Source organism: Schistocerca serialis, chromosome 2 (genome assembly GCF_023864345.2).
Source record: "Schistocerca serialis cubense isolate TAMUIC-IGC-003099 chromosome 2, iqSchSeri2.2, whole genome shotgun sequence".
NCBI classification, from domain to species: domain Eukaryota; kingdom Metazoa; phylum Arthropoda; class Insecta; order Orthoptera; family Acrididae; genus Schistocerca; species Schistocerca serialis.
The window spans coordinates 593,042,415-593,054,791 of record NC_064639.1 but is presented as its reverse complement, the minus strand read 5'-3'; positions in this window follow the sequence as shown (position 1 = coordinate 593,054,791).

The following is a 12,377-nucleotide window of genomic DNA, read 5'->3' as shown; positions in this document are numbered from 1 at the left end:
CTCCATAAAACATTTATACGTGCACTAGCATCGTGCTCTTTCGGCAGAGTTGCCACCGATCACCATCTATCCTACTTTACAGAGCAGATAAGTCTCCGAGTTGCACCTTCTGTGAAGAGTCGTGGACGTCCAGCCGTTTAGTGCCTAATGGTAGTTTCACGGCTCTTCTACCTCTTTCCGTAAATGCTCACGACAGTAGCACGTGAACATTCGACAAGCTTCGCCGTTTTCCAGAACTCGTTGAAAGGATCTGCGTAATAATAATCTGGCCTTTGTCAAAGTCGCTTATCTCATTGGATTTCTTCATTTGCAGCCCACATCTTCGCTAGGGTGTCTGCTACGCGTATATATTTTTGTTGCCGCGTCACATGCACGCATCTCTGCAGGCGCCGTCCAACATCGTGGTGGCCAGTGGTCATAATGTTTTGGCCTATCAGTGTACATTTCTTAAGCTCTGTCTTTTTGTGAGGCTTCTTTCTGTTTCTGCCATGTGCCTAGCATGGTATTACTAATTTACTGCTTGCTGAACGAAGACTAATTATCTGTCCAATATTGTCGAATTATCCCATTCTTAACCGAACTCTGTTGCTGATGTTATTAACGCACGTCTTTGCGTTGATGCTAGACTCCAAGGCAAGCTGGTTCGAATCCTAGCGGTGGATGAAATGCTCATTGGCACTATATGGCTTGTAAGGAGAAAAATGTGGTGGCGTAAAGTTGATGAGCACCAGACTTTCCGCCAAAGTTCTGGACTAACCTCCATACCACTCCAACGTTTCTCATGAACTGAGGACTTGTGGCACTGTTGATGGTAATCCATCTGTCAGATTGGGAAGCCAAGCTCAGCAGACCCCTAGGTGCTATTCAAGAGGGGTAGCCTATATGCCGGTACCAGGCTTCACCCTCAACCTTCTGTCAACATCATCATACAACACAAACACTACGCCACGCCATACACAGATTCATTACGTTCTCTTAGACCCTACAAATACACGTATGGCAACTTTAACATATAATCTAGGAAAAGGGGCAATGAGCACAGGTAGAACCTCCGCCTGGGAGTGCCCCATACAGCAATGTTTTACCTCTTTGTTAAACAACAACGTGCAGAAAGGTACTGATGGAAGCCAAGTACAAAGCTCAATGGGTAAGAAAGGCAAGCTTCTGTGATCTAATCCCTTTACGACATACAGGTAGATGCCGAATTACCCAAGTCAACTAGTACAGGCGCAGATGTTGTTCAAGATTAAGATCTTCAATGCATTAGGCAATACTAGAAAATGTGCACGTTAGCTTTACAGAAAGTGGCGTCAGAGATGTCGCTGCTATTAACGTGACCTGCTATAGCATTTCACTTGCAGTCTTATAAATCCAGTAGCGTAGTGTAACGTATTACTATCTTTACGACGTTTCTCATCGAGCCATATACGTTATCTCGCATTTCTAGCTGCTTCTCTCACACAAATAATGATAAAAATTCAGAAATTCAGGGTCGCCACCAGCCCAAGCCCTTTCTAACCATTTAGAATCAAACTGACCTGCAAAATTATTAGTTTAACTACTTTAAAAATTTAATTTAAGTATGCAAATTTCTTTAAGCAGCCAGATAAGTAGCACTCCATGTCGTGCATGAAGCAACTTGATTAATTCAGGATTGGAAATCGGAGTAAGGGGGTAAGATCGACACCACAGAATTTATCTTCCACGTAGATTATTTGTGAATCTAAGTATTTGGTTGCAGATCCTAACTACACATAACTGGTGCCTGACTAGAAATATTTAAGTAAGTATTACTCGAGAATGTAACAGAGCACAATTTAACTACCGCAAGAAGAAACACAGAAAACGAAGGTGGGAGGCAATGTTATTATCATCTCCTTCGCATTCATAACATAAAAATATCTCAGTGAGATTCGCATTACGATTCTACGCATGCACTATTCTGGACAGAGGTTTAACCAATGCACGAGATTGTGCGATAATTATTCAACATACTAACTGCGTCTGCTGCTTGCAAACGGCCGAACTAGAGCACGTGGTGCATTCCGAATCAAACTGTTGTGCTGCTTTGTAGAAAGCGCACGAAAGAACACATATTCTTGCAGAAATTACAGCTCATTAAACAAGCAAACTGTTAAAATAAAGCCTATTGCTGTGCCGTGGTGGACCAGAAGGGTCATTGATTACCAAACACGTGGCAGAAAATCGACACACAAAGACAAAAGCAACTTCAACAAAATATAAGATTAAAAATCATTAAAAAACCATACTCGCTTCGACACAATATTACACTGACGTACGGTTGAAGTGATCCTAACCGGTTTTTCCTAATCAGATTTACCGTTTGAAATTCTGCTTCATCGCTGTTCAAAATGAACAAAGTAACTTCCACACTTTTAACTCAACCACCCAAAAATCGCCTATTTAAAGAAATATAATTATGGCACATTCGGAAAAATAACTCGCTTCACACGCTTCAGTTACGCTGAAGTTCTTAAGTATTTCAACAGTTAAACATAACGAAGTCCTAACTCAACCTGCTTCCTATCACCTTAAGAGCTATGATCCGTACTCACCAAGCGTTCACCGAAGAGTGCCCACTTTCTTTTTCGAGGTTACCTAGCTCCCCATGCAGCGGAAGCTACCAGAGGGGTAGCCCTCCGTCACAAACCTCACACACAGAAACACCCTTCGACACAGCCTTCGACTAAGATGGGTAAACCTCTCTGTTCAGGTACTGGAAACCTAAGTTGGTCATCCTGTGCTCTCCTTCGAACGAGAAGCAACATCGTCTGCCCCCAGCAGACGATGACCAATTCAGCGTTTCCCACAAAACAAAACCGAAACCCCACATTAAAACACACATATAATATTCAATAGGCCTTATTTGAGTGCTCAGTCTTTCTGGAAGAGTTCATGAATTGAGCTAAAATCAGGTAGTAAAGTGAATAAGTTGTACTGAATTCGACAAGCGTCTTATAAAACAACTTCACAGAGACGTTTCAGTGGAAACTACCAATCTGACTAGACAGTGCTGTGTTATTAATGGACCTTTGTAAACACTTCCTTCCCTCTTATTTTATACCTGCAAAGTTCGAGAAGTACGTGTGGCAGTTTTTCATGTTGTCCGCACGCGCCATCGGTAGTGATTGTCCCAAGACTAGTGTTCTCATATGTGTGGAGATCGCGCAAGAGAGAAACGGAAGCACTTCGACTTGCGAGGCGCATCCGTGGCACATTAAGGGAAGAGGATCAGTCCCTCTGGGTCTTCGGACCAGCCGTGCGGCGGACTGAGGTGAGGAGGGAGGTAGGGCTGGTAGATTTACGGCCGCGGATTTTGCCTCCCGCTCCCTTTCCCCCTCACCCACCCCGTTCACCACCCCCACCCCTGGCCCGGCCTCGGGCAGACGCCCGCGCGTTGCCAGCTGTAAGCTGCTGCCGCCATTTTTCTTTAGCCAGACCGCCGACTGCCGAACTGTTGCCACTCGGCTATGGACCTCTGGGGAAATTTTGTGTGCGGTGCATGTTGAGGCAGCTCGGTGTTTTACCGTCCCTGCAAACACTCTACAAGGACTGTGGTCACCAGCTGAACAATACTACATTATCTGTTATACGTAATATTTGCGATTATTCGTAAGGGCATAAGTGCGGAGGAGAGGACGGGGATGGACGAGATAGTCCAAAGGTGTGCAGACATTTTCCACACCGGACATTTGCCACCATTTTACCTGCTCCGAAGGGTTGGGTCGCTAGTCTCCCCCTCCTCCTCCTCACCGCTGTCACGCAGTAAAGGTACTTACTGAGCCTCTCCGCTGGTTTACTTAACATAGGACCAGAATCTCTTTGGATTTTCCGCCACATTTCTAGAGACTTTCGTTGTGGAAGCTATTAAATGCATCTCGCATTGAAATCCGCATCAAATTTCGAGCCTCAGTAAAACACCGCCAATCTTGGAGATTTTGCGTTCGTCTAAATTATATGTGCCTTTTTCGGTGCTCCTGCAGCAGCTTTCTGTCGTGTTTTGTGTACCATGGGGGATCAGTTCCGTCTCTTATTAATTTATTTGGTATGAATCTCTAGAGTGCTGTTGATACTATTTCTTTGAACTGAAGCCACATATGGTCTTCACTTACACAGTTTGGAAGTATTGGAAATTGTCTCTTAGAAAGACGTCAAGCGAATTTTTAACTGCTTTCATAAATAGATATATTTCACGTTTAGTTTTGGTGAATTTCTTTGTTACGGAATTGAGCCTCGCTCGACTGTGTGTTCACTAATCCCAGTATCGGTCATGATGCTCAGGATTATTTGTGGCTAAGAAGTCAAGTGTGTTTTCGTAACCATTTACAATTTGAATGACCTCGTGAACTAATTGTTCAAAATAATTTTAAAAAAAGCATTTAGAACAATTACGGAAGTTGTTTTCTGTATACAATAGGGTCTGAAAATTTATTTTTGTCAACATACGGAGGGTAGATTGAAGCCACTGCCAACTACAATTGTATGATTAGCGTACCTATTTGTGATGAGACTCTAGTTTTCTTTGATCTGTTCAGCAACTGTTTCATCTGAGACCAGGGGTCGGTAAGAGGAGCCAGTTATTAATTTATTCCGGTTGTCGAATACAACCTCTGCCCATACTAAGTCACAGGAACTATCTACTTCAGTGTCTTTTGGGCATGCAGTTGTAATAATTAAAGTAGGCACAAATGCAGTGATCAAAAAGAAATGATTAGCGTACATTCGCATTCTCTTTACAACGTTCCTTTCTTGTTGCTCCCCTGCCAATGGACTGTTTTTATCGCGATCAGTAAGCGTGAAAGGAAGATACCGTACAGACAGAGGGATCTATATTTATACTTGGCAGAGCTAATTACATACTGACATAATCGTCGGTATTGCTTTCGTTTCCCAAAAGTTATAAATATTTCGATTTCGGAAAAGAAGCTCTGTATTTCGCCAAGATGTCGAAGAAGAAGGTCCCGTACGTACTGGTTATATCGAGTAAGATGTGGAGACGGCGGTTTGAAAGCAGACAGAAGAAGTACGAGGAAGGGCGCCCCTTACCTGAGGGATCGCTACTCAAGCTACCTGGCGAAGGGGCAAGTGTGGCAAATGTCCGGCCTGGCAAATGTCCGGCATTCCGGCTTTCCGGGATTGCCCCCTCAACTACGAAGCTTTTTTTTTTTTCTAGAGCGGCTTTGAAGTTGTTCACATTGAAGTATGGCAATTATTAGTTGTAATAAAAACGAGATTTCATTTTGCCAGTTGAACACTTACAATGACTGCTAGATTGCAAAGCTTAGCTGCGGCTATAAGTTGCGATGCTAAAGGTATGTTCACACAATGGCTCTTTCCTTGTATGCAATTCCAGACGCACGGGAATAAAAGGGCACGTATGAACAGTTGTGGAAAGAACGTATGTACGCATGGGCGTCTCTTGTCCACACATTGCCTCATTGCGCACGTTGTTTGCCATGTATCTCCTTCTTTTCTTGGGAGTTTGTGCACTGTTTATTGTGATAAAAAGTTATCAGTAAAAGAAAATGCAAAAGGAACTACAGATAAAGAAGCATCTAAAAAACGCAGATAGGATAAACCCAACGTGACAATAACTTTTTGTCCGCAAATTTCAGAAGGAGGTATTCTGCTTGGGAAACATCGGCTGTAAGGCTGACAATACCATTTCGTTATCTGGTGACCAGCGACTAAAATGCCAGTTTGAGCTATTTATTTCGCATTCCGAAACAAAGTATTTCAGTGATTATTCCTGAAATTGAGAAATACTTGAGGGAGGTTCTTAGTTATGGGAAGGTTAATGAAATTTCAATGTGTCGTTTGTGTTTTATTTTTATGAATTTGTCCACACAAGCTTAATTATGAAAGACTGTATGCAGGTTAACATCCTCGGACTCGACAAATTATGGGAATTTCATAGTCGCCAGTATCTCCAAGAACGTAGGTTGTGTTTTTCAATTCTGTATTTTTTGCTTCATTGATGTTCTTGATTTCTATTTCTAGTAATTTGTTGAGGAGCTACACATACCCAATCATTTCCTTTCTTCTGATGGCACACTCCTCTGTTGTACTATTAAGTAGTCGAAGCATGAATATTCGACTACAATATTTTCATATACACTTTCCTTACTTCGAAACTTATGACATCTTATTCTTATTCTTTACAGTAATATGATCAGAGACTTTTTATCTAATACTTGACGCTCAGGGTATCACATCTGAAATATTTATTCAAATTATCTTTAGAAAAAATGGTTCAAATGGCTCTGAGCACTATGGGACTTAACATCTATGGTCATCAGTCCCCTAGAACTTAGAACTACTTAAACCTAACTAACCTAAGGACATCACACAACACCCAGTCATGACGAGGCATAATCTTTAGAAGCAGCACTTTTCTTCGTCTGTAATCATCTGTAAATTTAAGTGTTCTTCCTTTGGCTTCAGCAGATACTATTGTACACAAATCGGTGCACAGCATAATCACAACACAACACACAACAAAATGCACATAGGCTCCAGCTGTCTGTGGTCTCCTGAAAAGTGCAAAGTTTCCCACCGAAAGCGGGAAACAATGCACTTAACGCACGGTCTCCATTTCCAGGAAATTGAACAGAAAAAAGGCATCGTTTGGACGCACATTTGAGTTGAGCTTCGACTGTCTGCTTGTTATCGGCATGCTTCGTGTCGACTGCCTTATGTTAACGAGTGCTGCCAACTATAGTGATCTAACATCTGTAGCATTATAGTAATGCTGCGAACTCGTGTTGTATGTGTCAGCTGAAAAATAAATGGTGTAACGAGTGTGTTTGAGTATGAACACGTCTGTGATAAGGTTTTGGAAATTTGTGGTAAGGTCTTATGGGACGAAACTACTGAGGTCATCGATCCCTAAGCTTACACAATATTTAATCTAACTTAAACTAACTTATGCTAATGTCGACACACACACACCCATGCCGGAGGGAGGAGTCGAACCTCCGACGGGGGGAGCCACGCTGACCATGACAAAATGCCTCAGACCGCGCCGCTACCCTACGCGGCGATAAGGTTTCACATAAGCCTGTTGCCTCCGTGTGTACTTTATAAAACAGCTAGTGATTATATGCATGCATGCATGCCTAAAGCGGCATCATTGTATAGAAGACCGATAACGTCACCCCTCATACGTCCCGCCACAGTGTAGGGACATAATTCACCTTTCTGTTTTCTTCATACCTCGCACTCCACTGAGGTCGAAGCTTAACTTAGCATCGATAACTTCAGTCGACTTCTATCGGTATCTACGGAGCGGACTGTGGCATCTGAGATCATTGAAACATTAAATAAAAGAAACATGAGTTAAACAAGATAATGATTACCAAAGCTTTTAGTGCTTTAGACTTCACAATTTGGAGTTGTGTCTCAGGGTTTAATTTGAAGTGGTATACCCAAAGGCGTCAACAGTGGAGTGGGGAGATCTTCCCTCCTCCTCCCCCCCCCCCCCACTCCACCCACCGCCGTCCCCCACACACTGGAATCTGGAATACAGAGATTTTATTCATATGCTGAGTGAATAATCGCCATTTCTCTGTGATACATGTTTTTGCGTTACCTATTCAATTTAGTTCTTATCGTATGAAATGTGTCGAAGGTGATCAACACATTTATACAACAAAACAATCTGATTTATAATGTCTTTCTCCCTCCGTCCTCCTGGAAAAATTTCTGTGAACTCCCATGAGTATATCTAAAACATGAGTTATACGTATTTGCAATTGCGTTGACAGTACCCGGTGACTGTGTCCTAGGGTCCCTAACTAATCAGGCGAATGTCTGTGTCCTTGTTTACTTAAACGACGAATAGAGTCCGTGGAACTTTTAAAAAGTTTCGTCACACGTAGCAAGAAGGGAGTAGCTGACAAATACTGTTATTATGTGACGGAAATTATGTTGGTTGTCCAGTTCACATGAGGTGATATTTCACGGAAAGATTTTTAATTATGTCTTGAGAGAGTGACGTGCTGTCAAATACCTGTATTAAGTGAATCACGTTAGTCTTACATGACAGTAAATGTAAATTTGGATCATAACATTCAGTATTAAGGTTAGGGGATTACCACTTACATAAACAAGAAACAATTTGTTTCTAGTGGACTTCTCAGGGCATTAAAAATTAGGGTAGTGGTTCAAATGGCTCTGAGCACTATGGGACTCAACTGCTGTGGTTATCAGTCCCCTAGAACTTAGAACTACTTAAACCTAACTAACCTAAGGACATCACACACATCCATGCCCGAGGCAGGATTCGAACCTGCGACCGTAGCAGTCGCACGGTTCCGGACTGCGCGCCTAGAACCGCGAGAATTAGGGTAATGCTGCAGAAGTCAGACCTGTTGGGAAAAAAATAACATTTTAAGTGCGAAAATGTGACTTTATATGTATTTTAATGCACAGAATAATGTTTATAAATGAACTGAAGATGTTTCATTATTAACTTAATTACGAGGATGTAATGTCAACTGAGCCTGCTGTATGGCGGTAGGAATAGGCCAAGTCCAAAGGTCTCCTAATCGTTTCCTGACATGCCAAAGTTATGCCTTATAACACGCAGTTTTGAGAGTATTTTAAAATTATGCTTATCCGGAAAATAGCAAAAAATGATAACTTGTTGAAGGAAACTGGAAACTGTTGAATACGGCGAAATCACGTAAGTACAGTATGGGAGACCTGTTTACCTGCCTAAGCCAATAGCAGTACAGCTTATTGAATGTAATCTTATGGGGAAAAATTTTCTGCAGCGCCCTCAGCATTTTCAGCTCACGTTACGATCTGACCACATGCTTGATGGAGCTGATTCAAGGAAGTAAGAAGGTTTCGTGAAAGCTCGTTACAACCATATTCATGGCTACTGGTATAATATAAATTAAATTAATGTCACAGCTCAAGGTGAAGCAAATCACTACTTAAAGCCAGTGCAGTGCCATTTAGTGTCAGCTCGTGTAGCTGACAAATACTGTGGGAAGCGTCACGAAAACTTCTGAATTGAATGTACGAATTCTGAGCAGTGCTAGAGGGTACTGTCTCAAGAACAGTTGGAGAAGCCATATAGTATGGTCACGTTACTCGTATTCCGTGGCCATTAGTGCACAAAGTAAGAAATTACACGGTTACTTGACGCAAACATTACGTAAGATACGGGTCAATGGTTTGGATCGCTACTACATGAGTGTGAAAGGAGGTGGAATGGTATGTTACATGTCCACTAATTTCTTTCAATTTTTAATTTAAAAAAAAATACCAGCGAGTTACTTGAGAGCAGTGGTATCGGCAGTCACACTTTTTCCTTTAAACCAAAAAATCTTCAAGCTAGAAATTTAAGTCATAGAAAAATAACCCGCCACACCCGAATAACACTCTCCAAATATAAATAAGTAAATATCTTCAGATATAAGATCAAGAACGCTAACTGGGAGGAACTAAGAAGAGCGTTTCAGTGTCCAGGATGTCCAATGCTGGATGATAATGTTTGTAGATATCAAACCGCAAGAGCGGACAGTGGCTGTTCGTAGAGCGATGGAGGTATCGATACCTGTGAGTAGAGGTCATTTCAAAGGAGTCTGGACTGAGACGCTGCAGAAACTAATATGAGAAACAAGAAGAGCCAGGAAGCTAAAGCAGAGCACCATTTCCCAGGAAGAAAGAGTCCAAAGGTTGCATAGATACGGGTGTGTTAAACAACGTTTTAAGAAAGAGTCGTGGGAAACAAAAATGGAAAGATGGAAGCAATTCGAGGAGGCTAACTTTGAAACCGGTCCCTGGGGAGTACCATATAAAATAGTTTGCGAGAAAATACGATCACCAACAGTCGTGTTCACCTTGAGAAGAAATGAATGGATGGCAACAGAAAATTGGAAACGGTCAACTGCCCTGCTAATGGAAACACTAGTTCCTGACGATGGATAAGAGTGCAAGACAGATGATCAGCGTAGATTACGGGAAATGTTGTGGGAAGAATATAAAAATAATAAACTCGTGCACAATAAGAAATTAGGTAAATTATTTTAAGACTGGGAAAAAAAAAAATCTCCAGGACCAGACGGGATCCCTGCCGAAGAACTATAATTTTTTTTTTTTTCTTTATTGTATTTCAATTCCCCATCGGGGCGGGCTGGCAGCAGCATATGCGCTGCTCTTCAGCCGAAAGACATAGAACAAAACAAGAGAAGACATTTAAAAACAGCAAAGGAGAGAAGAAGGCGAACATAGATATAAAAAAGGGAGAACATCATGGAAGGCAATATACAAAAAAACGGGGTGACTGTAAAATGGAGATAAAAAACTGTTTAAAAGTAGCACACACAAAAAGCCACACACTGCGACGATTAAAAGAGCACAAGGCACAGTATGACTGGAGCATAAAGGTGTTGACGGATGGCAGAGCACACAACGTAACACTGACGGCGAACCTCAAGGCAGTACACAATTAAAATCACACCTCTTGACGCACACGGGAAACAGCACGAAACACAACACTGACGTGGCACACTGATGATGATCAATACAGAGGATCTGCCAGGTTCAAGGAGATGAGGGAGACCTGAAGAAGGGAGGGAGGGAGGGGAAGAGATGGGGGAGGGGAATGGGGGGCGCTCAGAAGAGGGCCAGGTAGGGAGGGATGTGGGAAGGAGAGAGGCAAGTAGGGGGTGCAGGGTCTCAGGGGAGGGGGGGATGGAGGAAAATCCGCTCTGGGAGAAGGAGGAAAGACGAGAAGGGGGCCCTGGGGAGGGGGGGGGGGGGAACAAGGCCGGGTTATAGTTGGAAGGAAGGGTATATGTCACGGCGAAGTTCGTCATCCGGGAGGGGGAGGCGTTGGAAATTGCCCTGATGAAGGAGATGGAGGGTGTGGAGGTGGAGAGAGGGAGGGATACAGCGATAGAGGCGCGGCAACGGGCGGGGGGTGGAGAGGAAGGAGGAAACCAGAGGGTGGGGGGGATCAACCCTGCGAACAATGTAAAGGATGCGGAGATGTTGGAGGAACAAGAGGAGGTGGGGGAAGGGGATCAGTTCATACAGGAGCCGTGTGGGGGAAGGAAGGCGGATACGGAAGGCAAGGCGGAGCGCATGGTGTTCAAGGATTTGGAGAGCCTTTTTAAAGCGGGTGGGGGCAGAGATCCAGGCGACGCTGGCATAACAGAGGATAGGACGGATGAGGGATTTGTAGGTGTGGAGGATGGTAGAAGGATGCAATCCCCATGTCCGGCCGGACAGGAGTTTCAGCAGGCGGAGGTGGGAATGGGCTTTCTGCTGGATGGTCAGGAGATGAGGGGTCCAGGTGAGGTGTCGGTCAAGGGTGAGGCCAAGGTATTTCAGGGTGGGGGTGAGTTGGATAGGACGACCATAAAGGGTGAGGTAGAAATCTTGGAGGCGAAAGGAGCGAGTGGTACGGCCTATGATGATTGCCTGGGTTTTGGAGGGGTTGAGACGGAGGAGCCACTGGTTACACCAAGTGGTGAACTGGTTAAGGTGGGTTTGGAGGGTACGTTGAGACCGTTGAAGGGTAGGATAGAGAGCCAGGAAGGCGGTGTCATCAGCATATTGGAGAAGGTGAACTGGTGGGGGTGGCTTGGGCATATCAGCTGTATACAAGAGATAAAGGAGAGGGGAGAGGACAGAACCCTGGGGGACGCCAGCCGTGGGATAAAAGATACGGGAGTTGGTGTTGTGGAGGGTGATATAGGAAGGACGGTGCGAGAGGAAGGAAGCGACCAGACGGACAAAATTGATAGGCAGGGCGTAGGTTTGGAGTTTAAAGAGGAGACCGGGATGCCATACACGGTCATAGGCATTTTGGAGGTCAAGGGAAACAAAAATGGCGGAGCGACGGGAGTTGAGCTGGAGGGACAGAAGGTGAACAAGGTTGAGGAGTTGGTCGTCAGCAGAGAAGGAGGGTCGGAAGCCACACTGGGTAAGGGGGAGGAGGTGGTGTTGAGCAAGGTGCCGATGGATACGGTGGGAGAGGATGGATTCAAGGACCTTACTGAAGACGGAGGTGAGGCAGATGGGACGATAGGAAGAGGCGGAAGAAGGGGGTTTGTTGGGTTTGAGGAAGAGGAGGACGCGGGAGGTCTTCCACAGGTCAGGGTAGAAGCCAGGAGAGAGGATGACATTATAGAGATGGGCGAGGACAGTTAGGAAGGAATAGGGGCTTTCTCGAAGGTGACGGTAGGTGACACAGTCGTGACCAGGGGCCGTGTTGCGTTTGGACTGGAGGAGAAGTTTAATGTCTTGTGCTGTGATGGGAGTGTTGACGTCGGAGGGGGGCAACTGCCCCAAGTACTGGAGACTAGGAGCAAGTGGAGCGACTGAGGTATCAGCAC